General features: G+C 36.9%; 1 protein-coding gene across 4 annotated transcripts in view; it reads right to left on the bottom strand.

Moving 5' to 3' along the window:
- The window catches only part of LOC134531736 (uncharacterized), a 377,288-nt gene that overhangs the window by 214,854 nt on the left and 148,478 nt on the right, over positions 1 to 13,956 (bottom strand). Inside the window, exon 1 of one of the 4 annotated variants that reach the window (XM_063367599.1) lies at positions 10,887 to 11,128. The exons of 2 other annotated variants lie outside the window; for them this stretch is intronic. The gene's annotated coding sequence lies outside the window, so the exon portion shown is untranslated. Of the gene's footprint in view, positions 1 to 9,087; positions 9,295 to 10,886; positions 11,129 to 13,956 lie in introns of those variants that run through there. One more of the 4 variants, XM_063367598.1, reaches the window with a different exon arrangement.

A 13,956-nucleotide genomic window follows, 5' to 3' on the forward strand; every position in this document is an offset into this window, starting at 1 on the left:
GGAAAAAAAAACTTAATTGTCTTACTTTCAACTTACGGGATAAAAATAAATATTTTAATATGCAGTTATTCGCGTGATGCTGGAGTTCCATAAAAACCATTAACGGTGAAAATATATTGGACAGATGTCTTTAAAATACCGCGAGATTTTTATTCCCAACCTACTTGACACTATTCCTCAAATACGTCATATAAAATGCATCGGAATGTTAAAGAATTCAGTGCAAAGACAAGCCTCATTCTGAATGCTTCGCACTGGAACCTACTAGCTACAAAATTAAAAAATTACGGTTTAACCGAATTCGAACAAGAATTCAATATCGTTCAGATTCGCTGGAAAACGGTATATTCTAAGTCGCAAATTTATGCGCATAGGCCTATGGCGACAGGGCAACTCCCCACACGAGCGAGGCGCCACCCCAACATCTAGCTACGAACAGAAACAGACTACGTGGAGCCAGGCGAAGGCTCAACAAACTGAGCACCGTGAAACTTTGTGAACTGAATGACATCAAAGAAAATGCCCCAGACAGACAAGAGAAACTAAAGCGCCCGGGAGTAAATAATTTTTGTCGGGGCACCTCCACATTACTTAATGCACAAATTTTTCAAACACCACAATACAAAAAAAAAAAACAGTAAACGTTACCATGGCCACAGTTGTAAATGTGAACTGCGTGTATTGATTAGCTCATCCAAGCAATAAATTTGTAATTTCGTGTTACTACCAGGGTAAAACACATACATTAAAAAAAATCTTGGAACACAAACTTGTCCTTTTTTTTTATCCCTCTCGGCGGCCTTCGTATTCCTACACGCACGGGCGAATCCACGTCCTCCACATCCGAGCTCTGAAGAAGAGATATTAAAGTAAAATATAGTTTATAAATTAGGTGATCCGTCGGTTAGTTGTAAACTTTTCAGAATTTAATATTTGTTTGTTAAAAAAAATGGGGGGGGGGGGGGGTGTGTGTGGCTGTGTCATGGACACGGCCTTGTGTTGTACGTGAATACGTAAACGTAACAGGTAATATTGTCTATACAAAATATAACATACGCTATTTTTTTTATTTTCAATTTCATATATATTCACTGTAACTATTTTACACTAATGTTTTATATACGCAATCGATAGATTTTGACGAGAGCTGACGACTGAAACTTAACGTCTTAGCTTCTCCGAGTCAAAAGTTATACTAAATGTAAATCTCGAAAAGCAGCAAAATGACCTCAAAATTGCGGCTCCTATCGCGCGCGATGTGTCACAGTCCTCACTTATCGTAACGAATTCTTTGATCCTTTAGCTATCCAGTGGTGTCATTAAATTTCGGATATGTAGCTGCAACACCAAACTGTACACCCCGATTTTGCTATCATTTTTTTTTTAAATTGCCTCCCACTATGGAAGCAATTTTAAAGACGTATCGACGTCAAAAAGAAATGTTGCACCGCGGCAACAGAGACGTGCGGATGTGCGGGCCCGGCGACAGTAGACCGCGCCACAGGGGGGACAGCTGCTCCCCCGCCGCGCCACGGGAGAGGCGGTGTGGGCTGTTTTTCGCGCGGGCGTGCAATGCATCTGCCGCCGCTCGCTCCCGCAGAGATCACGCGCCGTGACCTAGCCGAGCAGTAGGAAACCACTCAACAGTGGCGTAGCCAGGATTTGTGTACGGGGGGGGGGGGGGTGTGTTAAGAAGCATTCCCCCCCCACCCCCCGTATTAAAGCGGGGGGGTCCGGGGGTCCTCCCCCGGTAAAATTGGGATTTTATTTTAAGGTGTAAAATAGTGTTATTTTAGCAGTTTTCGGTACTTGAATTTAAATATTGTAATGGTAAATATTTTATTAATTTTATTATGAAATTTGTTTGAGTGATGAATAAGAAATTAATTAAAGATTTGGTGCTAGGGGGGGGGGGGATTGCCACTGAATGATTCCCAGTGAGTGAGGACGACGAAATTAATCAGGCCACATTATTAATCATGAACAATGTCTTATTTTGACAGGTGACAAAATTAGCTTTAATCCAATGCTTGGATAGTGTGCTTCCTTTATTGTTTTTTGTTTTGTATTACAGCAAAATCTCATCGCGTTTTATGTATTGTCACAAATTTTGTTGGAAAATATAGGCTACATATCATCATGCCATTCAAGAAAAATATATTACGGTTTTATTAACTGCGTGCACTGAAGTCTCGCTTTGTTCAGCCCCGAACGCTCACACAGAAGAAGCCGGATGAGGGCGTTCGATGGGTCCCTGGGCTGGAATCGCGGTCCCGCCGAATACCAACCACGCCCAGTGAAAGACGCTCCATGTGGAAGCGACTGTACCGTGTCTCATCCTGAGATTGCAGTGCACATTTAGGGCCGAATTCAGAGAGCTCTTTCGACGGTTATCCACACACCGAAAGGCTCTTCCATTGAAGCTGCTCGGCAGAGACGTTTTTCAGTGGTTGGTTGACTGCTGGATAAGGAGAGCCAACCACTTGAAAGCGAATGTGGTCTGAAGCTCATTCGAATGCCTGTTCAGTTTAAAATCGGCGGAGCAGTTGATGGTTTTAATATATAATTCCCACATAAAAACGTGTTCGTGTATGTTTGTAATTGTTTAAAACATTTTTGTCATATGGCAGATATGTAAAATATGTTTTGGAATTAAATATGCGTTTTTAAAGAAATCGTTTCGCCCGCAAAGTGTGCATCAGACACGTGTTTTGTAGCGATGGCAGAAGATATGGATGAATTTCCAAATCACATTGACGAGGTTTTTGAATTTTTCGATGATCTTAAAAATGAAAATCCAGTTCCGCGAAGGTATATAAGAAATTTAGCAGACCCGTTTGATTTCTGTCGGGATCAAGAGTTCGAAACACAAATTTTTTTCTCTGTAAGAAACTGCATCTGTTTTTTTTTTGTTTTGTTTTCGATTACGGTTTTGTGTTTTCTCACGAGATCAAAAATAATCGCTTTTTCATCTGGAGAAAACACTATAATTTTAGGCAACGTATCCATCTTAAGAAAATTTCTCAACCTCGTGTAGGGTTACCAGACGTCCGGTAAAAGGAGGACATGTCCTCCTTTTTATGTATTTTTTTGCGTCCGGCCGGATTTTCTTTAATGCTCCAAAATGTCCGGCTTTTTTATAAAGTGAGATAATTCCTGCAGTTACACTCTGGGCAAAGCGCGCGCTGTCCGCAGAGTCATCCCACTAGAAGTAGTACTATGACAGCTTGACAGGTAGCAGCACATGCAGAAGCACTTGTTTTTAATATGCTGTATATGCGTAGTTTGTTTGATTCTTTATACTGAAACTGTATTAAATTCCAAAACATTGTAAAATATCGTACTCCATTGTAATTAATTCATGGCTTTTTTAAAAAATATATATATATTGTCCTCCTTTTTAGTGAAATGTCCTCCTTTTGCGAGATGAATGTCGTCCTTTTTTATTATCAGTGTCTAGTAACCCTAACCTCGTGTCCAATCCAAACAAAATATTATTTTCAACGGGAGAGCAAAAAAAAGACAATCGAAATGAAATAGGGCGCGTTTCCACACACAATCCAAGTACTTGGTCTAAGAAAATTTTTGTGCCATGTTGCCAGATCTTCACTGAAAGTGGATGGGAACAAGCTTTCAGCTGGCAGTCATTCGAAAGGCGTTTTTGAAGTATGAGAGGTGGAGAGTCTGCCAGATGAATGAGAGTTTGATGCGCTTTCGAAGGTCAACTCTGAATTCGGTCCTTACTCTCTTTCGCCTATGCACGATCTCCGCTGTTAGCACTGTCCTTGTTTCAATGCGCTCTGTTGCTAGATATGCACGACTAAGTAAAAAAAAAAAAATTGCACACCCTACTTTGTTTAAAGTAATTTAATATTTGGAAATACATTTTCAATGTTGTATTTCATCATCATCACCTTATATTCATTACTTAAGTCTAAGGAATGATAATGGAATTGACTACCTTGTTTCGACAATTTTGTTTTTTATTATATCATTTAAAATTTAAACGTTTTCCCTTTTAAGCATAAAGTTAAATAGGAAGTCCAATATCTTGAAAAATAATAGTGTCTTAAAAGGATATTCAAACGCAAATTGAAACGTTATTAAAAATTATGGTCTTATCTCGTTTGTTTAGGGTGATAAGTTAAAAGAATCACACACTTTATAATATCACTAAAAATGTAAAATTATAAACACTGCAAGAAAACAAACCGACTTGAAAGATAAGGAGCGTCCTGGAAATGATTTGTTTGTTGTATCTTCGGTTGTTTTTTTTTGTCCTGGGAGTTGTAATAGTGATGATGGAGGAGGAGAGGTACCCCCATTGCCCCGCCCACAGGACTGTCGCCGAGGTCAACAACATCCGCACCTGCACATTTTACACCAAAAGCAGCGAATATATGAGAAATCTGATGAAAAATGTTATTCGCTAATGGTTTGTGTGTCAAAAAACTCAGAATTATAGAGATATCGCGAACTCTCAAATATGTATAACCAACTACTGTAAATATGCATAAAAATAAGAATAATTAAGATATTATTTTTTGTTTGTTTTTAACGAATAATGTCAACGAAACCAAAATATAATATGAAAAGCAATACGACCTTATAATAACGTTTTACGCAGGAACATATTATCATCATTATTATTATTTCTCGGTGCCCGTTATTATCAGAAACACCTTCTGGGCCTATTATCACTTGTTATACTAATTCACTTCGCCTTTCAAGCACGCCACATCATAAGTCAGAGTTATTTATCACAAGAATTAACTTGAAGGAACTGTAATAAGATACATTTTATCGTTGTTACATTTTTAAGTGTCTTTCCGTTTTTTTTTCTTTAATTACAAGGGTTCCCATAATTTTACCAAAGTTTTGTGCGTTTTCGTTAAACGGTTTCTAGCGCATATCAAGTACAGCGATATACGAATGATAAATCTCAATATATGCAAATAAAAAGTTAACAAAATCAGTTGCGGATCCTAGGAGGGATTAGAAAATATATAAACACCCCCCCCCCCCCCCAAGATTCGAGAAAAATTTGTGATATTTCTGTTTTGTTATTTCTGGTGATGCAGGGTGAGCTGTCACAATGCCTGAAACAAGCTACAAGGAAGTGACTCATGTTGAGATTAATACTGTATCTAGAACAAACCCCTTGTTCTTTGACGTTAGTTTTCTGAATACGCAGATTCTAATGTTATTTATTTTTCTTCTTTCTTTTAAAATCCCCCCTTTTTTCCTTGAAAAAAATTTATGTTTTCACCTCTGAACAAAACAATGAATCATGCACAATGTTTCCTCAACTTTGTTCCTTCAGTCAATGCCTCAAGGAGCTGGACAGGAAGGGGGTTTGTCTGGGCAACTCCTCAGAGTTAAGCGTTTCAAGCTCTTTTAGCAGTGTAATGTACCGAGAAGTATGGTGTGTTATTGTGCAATACCACACAGCGAAGTTTTTTTTTACATGAATACAAACCAACTAACCACAACAGGACTACTCAATTATGAAAAGGGAAAAAAATGGATATAAAATCCATTAAGTATATACAAACAAAATACTTGTTTACCTAGCAAATGGTATATAACACTGAAATGTTATTAGATGCACAGTTTACATAAAATAGATGTTATTATATGCATAATTTGTAGAAATTTAATTACTTCAAATCGGCAACTCATTACGGTGCGAATTATAGTCAAAACTATAATTTTCCTAAACCAAAATATAATATTATCTCATGCTTAAAATTTTACTTTACGCATCGAAATTCACTAAAATGACAGCTTACGTGCATACTCAAACTGATACGTCCACGACAATAAAATATAATATTTCAAGACCGTAAATCAAGTTGTGTAATCCTCTCGGATCTGATAATGTTACAAGAAAATTAAGGTACCAACACCAAAACCATTTTGTTGGTAATTACAATTCGGCAAAATTAAACTGCACTAAAATGGGCATAGTCACATTATTAGTATTTTATACACGTAACATGCAACTTTTAAAAAATTATGTAAGTGCCAATCCCATTATTTACAATCCTGAAAACATACACAGTAGGTACATAACATTCATGTAGAAATAAAATCACAAAAATTAAATAGCTAAAGGCTTTAATTATTGCTAACTATTAATGAATATAAAAACAGTTTCTACTAATTCGCCAACTATGCTCATAATGGCTTTCGGGAAACGCCTTCAATTCCTCACCAAAGTTGGATATCTAATTTTATCCCCGTTATTTTCACCTCGAAAGGACTAAGTTAAAACAGCAGAAAACAAGAGTTGCTGGGACGGTGTTTATACATAGGGCTCGTGTTCCTTCCATCTGGGTTTAGGTTTCCCGGCAAGAGCTGGAGTCGTCCCTTAACACATGTCATGACCGAGTCCTGTCCACTATCCCCATTTGTGTCGTTTCCGCTTATAACACCGTCGCTGTCTACAAAACGCCGCCTAAGTAGTGGAGTGTTCTATGTCCACTTTTTAGGTTTTTTATGCTATGGACACAAAATTAATATTAGTATTCATTTGTACTATATACACACACGTCTACGCACATAAAAATGTTTGTTCTTAATTTAAGACCAATATTATTTTGTTCTATGTCATGCTATTCATAGTTATTTGAACTTTCAAATGCTTATATCTCAGTTCCGACTTCAATGGACATAGAACACTCAAATTCTCAGGCGACGAAAACATAACGCCCAATAAAAAAAATCAAAGATATGTAGTTGGTGATTTCCGTTCAAACTAAGCTTGCGGCAATTTTTTTTTCCTTCCATCCTGCGTAAAAATTTATTGAAAATGCTATCCGCGGAGCATGTGAAATCTGTTAGAAACTCTCCTCAGTCTTTAAATTATTTTGTCTTAGGCCTCTTTGTGAGTAACGTGCGACACGTAACACCTACATTAAAATATACTTATCGTAACAAACACTGACCATGTATCAGAAAATGTGTTAGAATATGTTTTCAGGTCATAAATTCAGATGAACTACACAAGTAGATAATTGGAGTGAAGAAACAGTTTCTGCTACACTGTAAAAAAAAGTGTAAATTTCCACATTTTGTGTTAGTGTATTTTTACATTTACCTACATTCGGAAAAACACACAATTTATGTACTACTTTTAAGTATTCCTTGTGTAAACTTACCACTATATCGTGTAAATTTACACCAAATATAGGCTTAAATTCTAAAAACTCGACATTGGTGTAAAATTACAGTTTACATGTAAATTGACAATTATTCTGATAGTTTTACACTCAGTGTCCTTATAGAAGTACGCCTACATGCAATAAAATAACACTTTGTGTTGTGATAATACACCATCCTGGTGTGTGTAGTTTTACACAAGCAATATGCATTTTTTAACACTATCAACGTTAATAGTTTATTTAGATTAATATACAGACAAAATTAATAGTTTTTTTCGATTCAATTAAAGATATATTTAACACTTTCACACATATATAAAACTCCTTTGTTTTAGAAATTTAATTGTTTATGTCAATGTGTAAAATGTAGCAATAAAAATGTCGCCTACCATAAAGTATGCGCCCTGCGTTTTGGTGTAAACATGTTTACCCGGTTATTTTACTTTCCCAAACACTTGACATCCGAAGGAATTGGCATGACTAAATTAATATGTAGATGCTAACCACAACATCCCTGCAATGATGCCAGTATCAAAACTGCTATCTGAAACAAACACAGGAAAGGGCAACGTACCCCTGCCACCCCCCCCCCCCCCCCCCCCCAATACCAGCACCCGTACGGCCGCCTTTCCCTGAAATAAATATTTCGCCTTTTTTAACAAAAAAAAATGGGGAGTAGTTTTGATCACGATGCCATAACAATATTGATGACGTCGCCAACAGGCAGCGCTCACATCATTACCACCCCTACTTTCATAAGGGACAAGCGCAAAAATATGGGAGTTATAGCGAGGAACATTCATATATGTACTTGTTTTGCGCAAAACACGCTTCTTAACGAGACCAAATTTCTGGTATCGTATTTTATACATTGTAACATACTCGTAATAGGTGTAAGCGCTGTAACGAAACATAATTAAAAGAAATAAAATATATTTTTAGAAATAATTTTTTCTGCTGTTACAAATTATATTAAGAGGTTAAAAAAAAAAAGTCAACTTAAAAAATTCTTACGATTGAATGCATTTAGATTCGTCGACATCGAGGTCAGGGTCGAACCGATATGAAAGAGCAACGTCTGTATTAATTGGTGGAGGAAGCCGGAGTACCCAGAGAAAACCCACCGGCTCCCGGCAACGTCTGCTACGTTCCCCACTTGCAAGCAATCCGGGTTTGAGCCCGGATAGCACTGGTGCAGACAAGCGACCTCCCCACCCAGTCTTATAACAAATAAATTACTAATACGTGATTGAATATTATTATAACGTTTCGCGACTGATCTAAAATAATTATCAAACAATAGGCTATGGTTACAGACACGACCAAATAACAGACGCAAAAATAATAAATTAAAAAGCTGTTAAAATTGTACGTCAATCGTTTTTTTCGTAACCATTATCTGTAAGACACGACAGTGGCGACAAAACATTTTGGGAATCCACATAACACCTTATAATAAAATGGTTACGACCAAGTAAGTATTAGGCTTTTACTTGTACCATTAAAAAGTGAGACGAGTTTTATTGTCGGCCGCATGTTCACCGCGGACCAGCAAGAAGCCTGGAAAGATTGACGAATTGAGACAAAATGAACCAAAGTTTATAGAAACTGTCTCGATATAAAAACAAGTGTAATAATAGTTTCTCTATATAATCAAAATATCACTGATATTTTGACCTCGGCGATTTTTTTTACGTAATATTGGCAAAAAGTGAAAAAGCAAAGGGAGGCGTTTCGTGCCACAAGTTACTATTATCAGCTACACTTCCTAGGGTAGATAGCAGAGTAATGACGGCTTGCGTTACTTACGGGAAATGTTCGCAGCGAACTAAAACTACGCCCGCTATGCTCGGAATAGCGTTCGTCTCCGAAATAAGGTAAGACTCAGCGCCCTGGGCAGGCCCCAGACAGGCATTTATACCTGATTCCCGGCACAATCCTCCCCTCGCCTTGACCCGAAGACAACGAACGGTGTTCAATGGAAATGCGCGTCGTCTTCGACAACGGAGCACCGGGCAGCCATCTTGTCAGCGGCGACTCGATAGCAGCGGAGAGAGAGAAAAAAATTGTTTATCGGAAACAGTCACGCGGTTCGGCGTGAACGACTGTGCAGACTGCAACAAACCATTTCAACTTGTCGCAATCGGCCAATCCTCACGCTGAGATTGAGTAACTGGAATTCACGTTGTGTTGTAACTTTTTAACAATTAGATAACACAAAAATCGAACCTAACGGACGCAATAAATTATAAAAACAATATTTCCGTAAAAACTTTACCACCGTAAACTATTAATGTTTCGAATAAGGTCCTTTTAAAAATATTGCGCATAACGGAAAATAATAAAAAAAGGTAGAGGTCACATAATTCAACATCTATGTTTATTATTTGGTTTGACAGTACCTACTATAATTAATGTTAACCACCCCCCCCCCTTACCTTTTTCTGTTTGAAGTACATCCAAGTAATGTCTAAACACACACGTGTACACCCATTCAAAACAATGAAACTGGTGCGTGTCTCTTCATAAACATGAAAATACTTATAAATATCGTGAACTAATGCCTACATATAGATGTTTAAGACAACTCTGGAAAATACTGTTTTTTTTTTTATCAAAGTATTTGTCTATTTTTTAAGACATGACTCATGTTCCATAGAAAATAAAAGTATCGTACGCTAGCTAAGCATGGTCAATAATAAATCTTCTTTGTTCAAAATTAGATAAAGAATTTAAATATTATTTCGCGCTTACGTATAGCCCTAATTCATTTATATTGTGGAGTGCATGTTGAAATCAAATAAAACCAATATTGTGGCTTGAATATGCTACGTACGAAGACAAACGTGCTGGAAAACATTTATTGCACAATAGTTCAAAAACTCGTTTAGTCACTGTCCTACAGAAAAAAACATAAATGCGTATCGCACATAATCACTAATTACGTACATTTAGCAAAATTTACAGGATCATGCCATCAGGATCAAGGGATAAACTTGGATACCTGAAACGGAACTTTTACCAGACTATCGCCAGCCTTATACAAAAACTAGGTCACCACACCACGTTATTCAAAGCATGCAGTCCAAACGAAAATTTTCCAAGCACTTCCCACCAAGCTAATTAAACAATATGCCTAACTATTTTAAGTGCACCTTCATTATCCACGAATTATATTTGCAGGTGTGTTTAAATCATACTTTTCTAGTAATTAAATATTAATATTTCATTCTTACACATATAAATATTAAAGTTCCTAACATTATACATCAAATAAGTGAGCTATAAAATACGACAAACATGTTTTCAATACCAAATACCGTCGGAAATAAACCTGTTGTTGGAAAATATAATTAACTAGAATATTAAGACGTAACACAAATACAGCACGTTTAGCATTTGAATTAATGATGCAGGGGGGGGAGGGGAGAATTAAAATGCATTTATATTTACGAAATTATAAATAGTTGATGTAAATGAATTCCGGATGACCAGCCATAATAAAATTTATCTTAGAAACTAACTGGGAATAATTTTCTGGAGAAAGCAAAATGATGTTAGGTGAGTGCCTCGTGTTGTGCTGACCAACACGAATAACTCTAGGGACTGGCTGGCTCGGGAGTCGCTCCGTCTCTCTCGCACTCGCCTATCCGCCGCCTCGAGCCTGGCTTCTCCATGGTGGAGGTTCGGGCGAGCACGCTCAAGTCGGTAAAAACTCACCTTCCGAACGCTTCATCGGCTCCCGGCGACGCACGTCACACGTCCTCCATTACGCCTCATGGCTCCGCGGCGAGGAAATCGGACAAGCACTCGACGTTCGTAAATTAAAAAAAAAAAACAAGGCCCCACGTTCTCCGTTTCGCTCTCCGGCCGCCGAGCGCAACAAGGTCAGTCACTGCTCAGGCTAAACGTGCTGATAATACCAGCAACGGCACGGCACGGCGGCCACCCATTCTCCCCTCCCCCCCCCTCCCATCTACTCACACCCGGACGACCGGCAGCGCCGCGCTCGGCACGGCCCGGTCGCGAAGCTCCAGTCCGCTCGCTGCCAACGTGACGGCGATGAAATCCGCTGCTGCGCGAACGCACGCCACGTACCTGCGTCGTCGTCTGTCGTCCCTCGTCCGCGTTGCTCACTTCCCATTCATACGTAAACACGTCACGCGTTTCTGCCAATCCACGCCTGCGAGATATTAACGATGACGGACTTTACAAGCCAATTCAAAATAGCTAGTTTTGCGATACAGTTCGACGGTTGTTTGATGACACATCAACTCAAATCTATTTATTGCATTACCAGTCTTATATAATGACTGATATGACAAAACATTTCATCAAATTTCCTGAGTTTCAAAAGTTATCATCTTATTTATAACAATCAGTACACGTTTATCATAAAAACAATTCACGTATCTCCTTAGATACAATAATATTAAGAATCAACATCCCTCTCTGAGATTCAGTGTTTTTTTTATATATTTTTTATAACTTTTCCCCGGCTGTACAGAGTTTCTCGGCGCGTTTTTTTATATCTAATTAATTTTCTTTTCCGGATTCAACATGGAGTTGAGTCCACATGGAATCAAATAGTATTACATTTTTCTTCTTTTTTTGCAGCCGTCTTTTGTGTATCGCTACTATTCTAAGAAAAACACAAACACTACATATGGAGAAAAATTAAATTCTATTAATTCAACTACAGAGCATCAAAATCATTATGCCCGACACATATTTGTCTGGTTGTTTGTGTATGTATCGTACATTTTTAATATTATATATTGTTATATAAACTTAAAATTAAAATTTTACTTGAAAACAAATATTGTATCCTGTGAACAACAATAATAATAATTTCATCGTATTGATAACTGCACACAATTTGTGTGACACATGTGTCATAAAATATATAAAATGGATGTTATGTTATATATATGCACATACATACATACTTACATACATACATACTTACATACATACATACATACACAACACACTATGCAGCCAAATTACGCCTTACACTCAGTGAACTTATTAATAACTTTAGTTCGAAAAAAGTGCTTGGCTAAGGTTATCATAAATGGTTTTTTTGGGGAGGGGGGAGCACAACTAATGACTAGTTTAATAACATTTAGCTAGAAAGGCACGTTTAACTGAATGCCCCGATCTCCGCTTGCTCTTTGGAGTTGCGATCGGGGTCAGAGACTGCTACTTCTGCGGATGTTGGCAACAATAGTTACTAAAAATCTAGTAACTATGGAACTTCTCGTTAGAAAACCTTGTTTTTGAAAATTTATTCACATGATTGTTTTATCGTTGCCAACTGTTAAATGTAACATGATTCTTTTTATTATTATCTTTGTTTTTACAGACAGATAGAACCTAATTAACAAAAGAAATTGTTTTGTTCATTCATTTCAGCAAGACGACGCCAATTATATCTAAATTCTTATATACTTTATGTTAAAGCCTCATTAAATATTATTCGGACAGATGTTAACAATATTACAAAACACTGCTACTTTCAACACTGACGCCCACGAAGCTTCTTGCAACCTGTGGTTCACATTCACTCCACAGATAGCAGCACAAGCGCCTTCAGAAACGTGCATTACCCAAGAAACGAAACGATACCATTTGAAACGATAAATTGATCAGTGCTCAGTGGTAAATCTCAACATGCTCACAAATGCCTATAATTAAAGTTGACAATTTAGCACCCATAGGTTGCGTTTATGTGTCTCGCATCACTTCAGACGTTGACAGTAACATGCTGCCATGTTTTGTTATTCAAGGCCGAGATTAAAGAGCCAGTTCTAATTCAAGCGCAGTTATAAATCAAACGTTTTATCGCCATGAAAGAAAACAGTTACAGTAGTTATCGTTTGGTTATAAGTATGGCATATATTCCTTTACTTAAAAACGAGTGGCGGTAGATACAACAAAATTCAAAGCAAAGAAAAAAAACTTAAATAGGCAAACAGTTAATAAATAGTTTCAGATCATTTTTAACAGATAAACCACATTTTAAACACGAAATACTGTTCTTACATTTCGTTCGATTTCTCTGCAGATCTGAGCCTGCGCGGCTCGCCTGAAGCGCTTTACAACGACCGAAATATCTTTTACTTGCCTGTCTGTCATATAAATGATTCCATGACTATAATATCGCATAAATTTCAAAAGTTATTAACATCGATTTACTATAAAACAAAATGTCATTAACATAAAATTGTGGCAGCTGTCAATGCGATGTACTCATTAGTGCTGTTCACAGAATTTTTTTTTCACGTAACTTTTTTATTTTAATTCAATCACTTTACGCGAAGCAAAATGATAAATAAAGGCCAAAAAAAATTTAAAATGTCAAAAAATCCATAACATTAAAATATTATATTTTCAATGCTGGCAGTGAGCACCATCCTTTAACACACAACAACAATCATCCCATTTCTATATGTCATTGCACATGAAAGCTAGTGGCTAATTCTAATAAATTACCTATTCATATTTTATAAACTGTGAAGCAAAACATATTTTTGTTTCTGCCTGATAATGTTCCCCAACAATTTCCAGAATCAACCCAAAAATAACGAACTATTAATTTAAAAAATTACATTTTCCCTAAAAATATTAACAAACATATTTTTTTTAAATCTGGAAATTGAATAAGAAAAGAGTTTAACTTAAAAAACAATTATGTTTAAATGAGGGTTTAAAAATTAACTTATAAAAAAACTTACACAAAAGGAACATAAGTACAATTAAAACAATATATAAATGTAATATACAC

This window comes from Bacillus rossius, chromosome 5 (genome assembly GCF_032445375.1).
Source record: "Bacillus rossius redtenbacheri isolate Brsri chromosome 5, Brsri_v3, whole genome shotgun sequence".
In the NCBI taxonomy this organism is placed as follows: Eukaryota; Metazoa; Arthropoda; class Insecta; order Phasmatodea; family Bacillidae; genus Bacillus; species Bacillus rossius.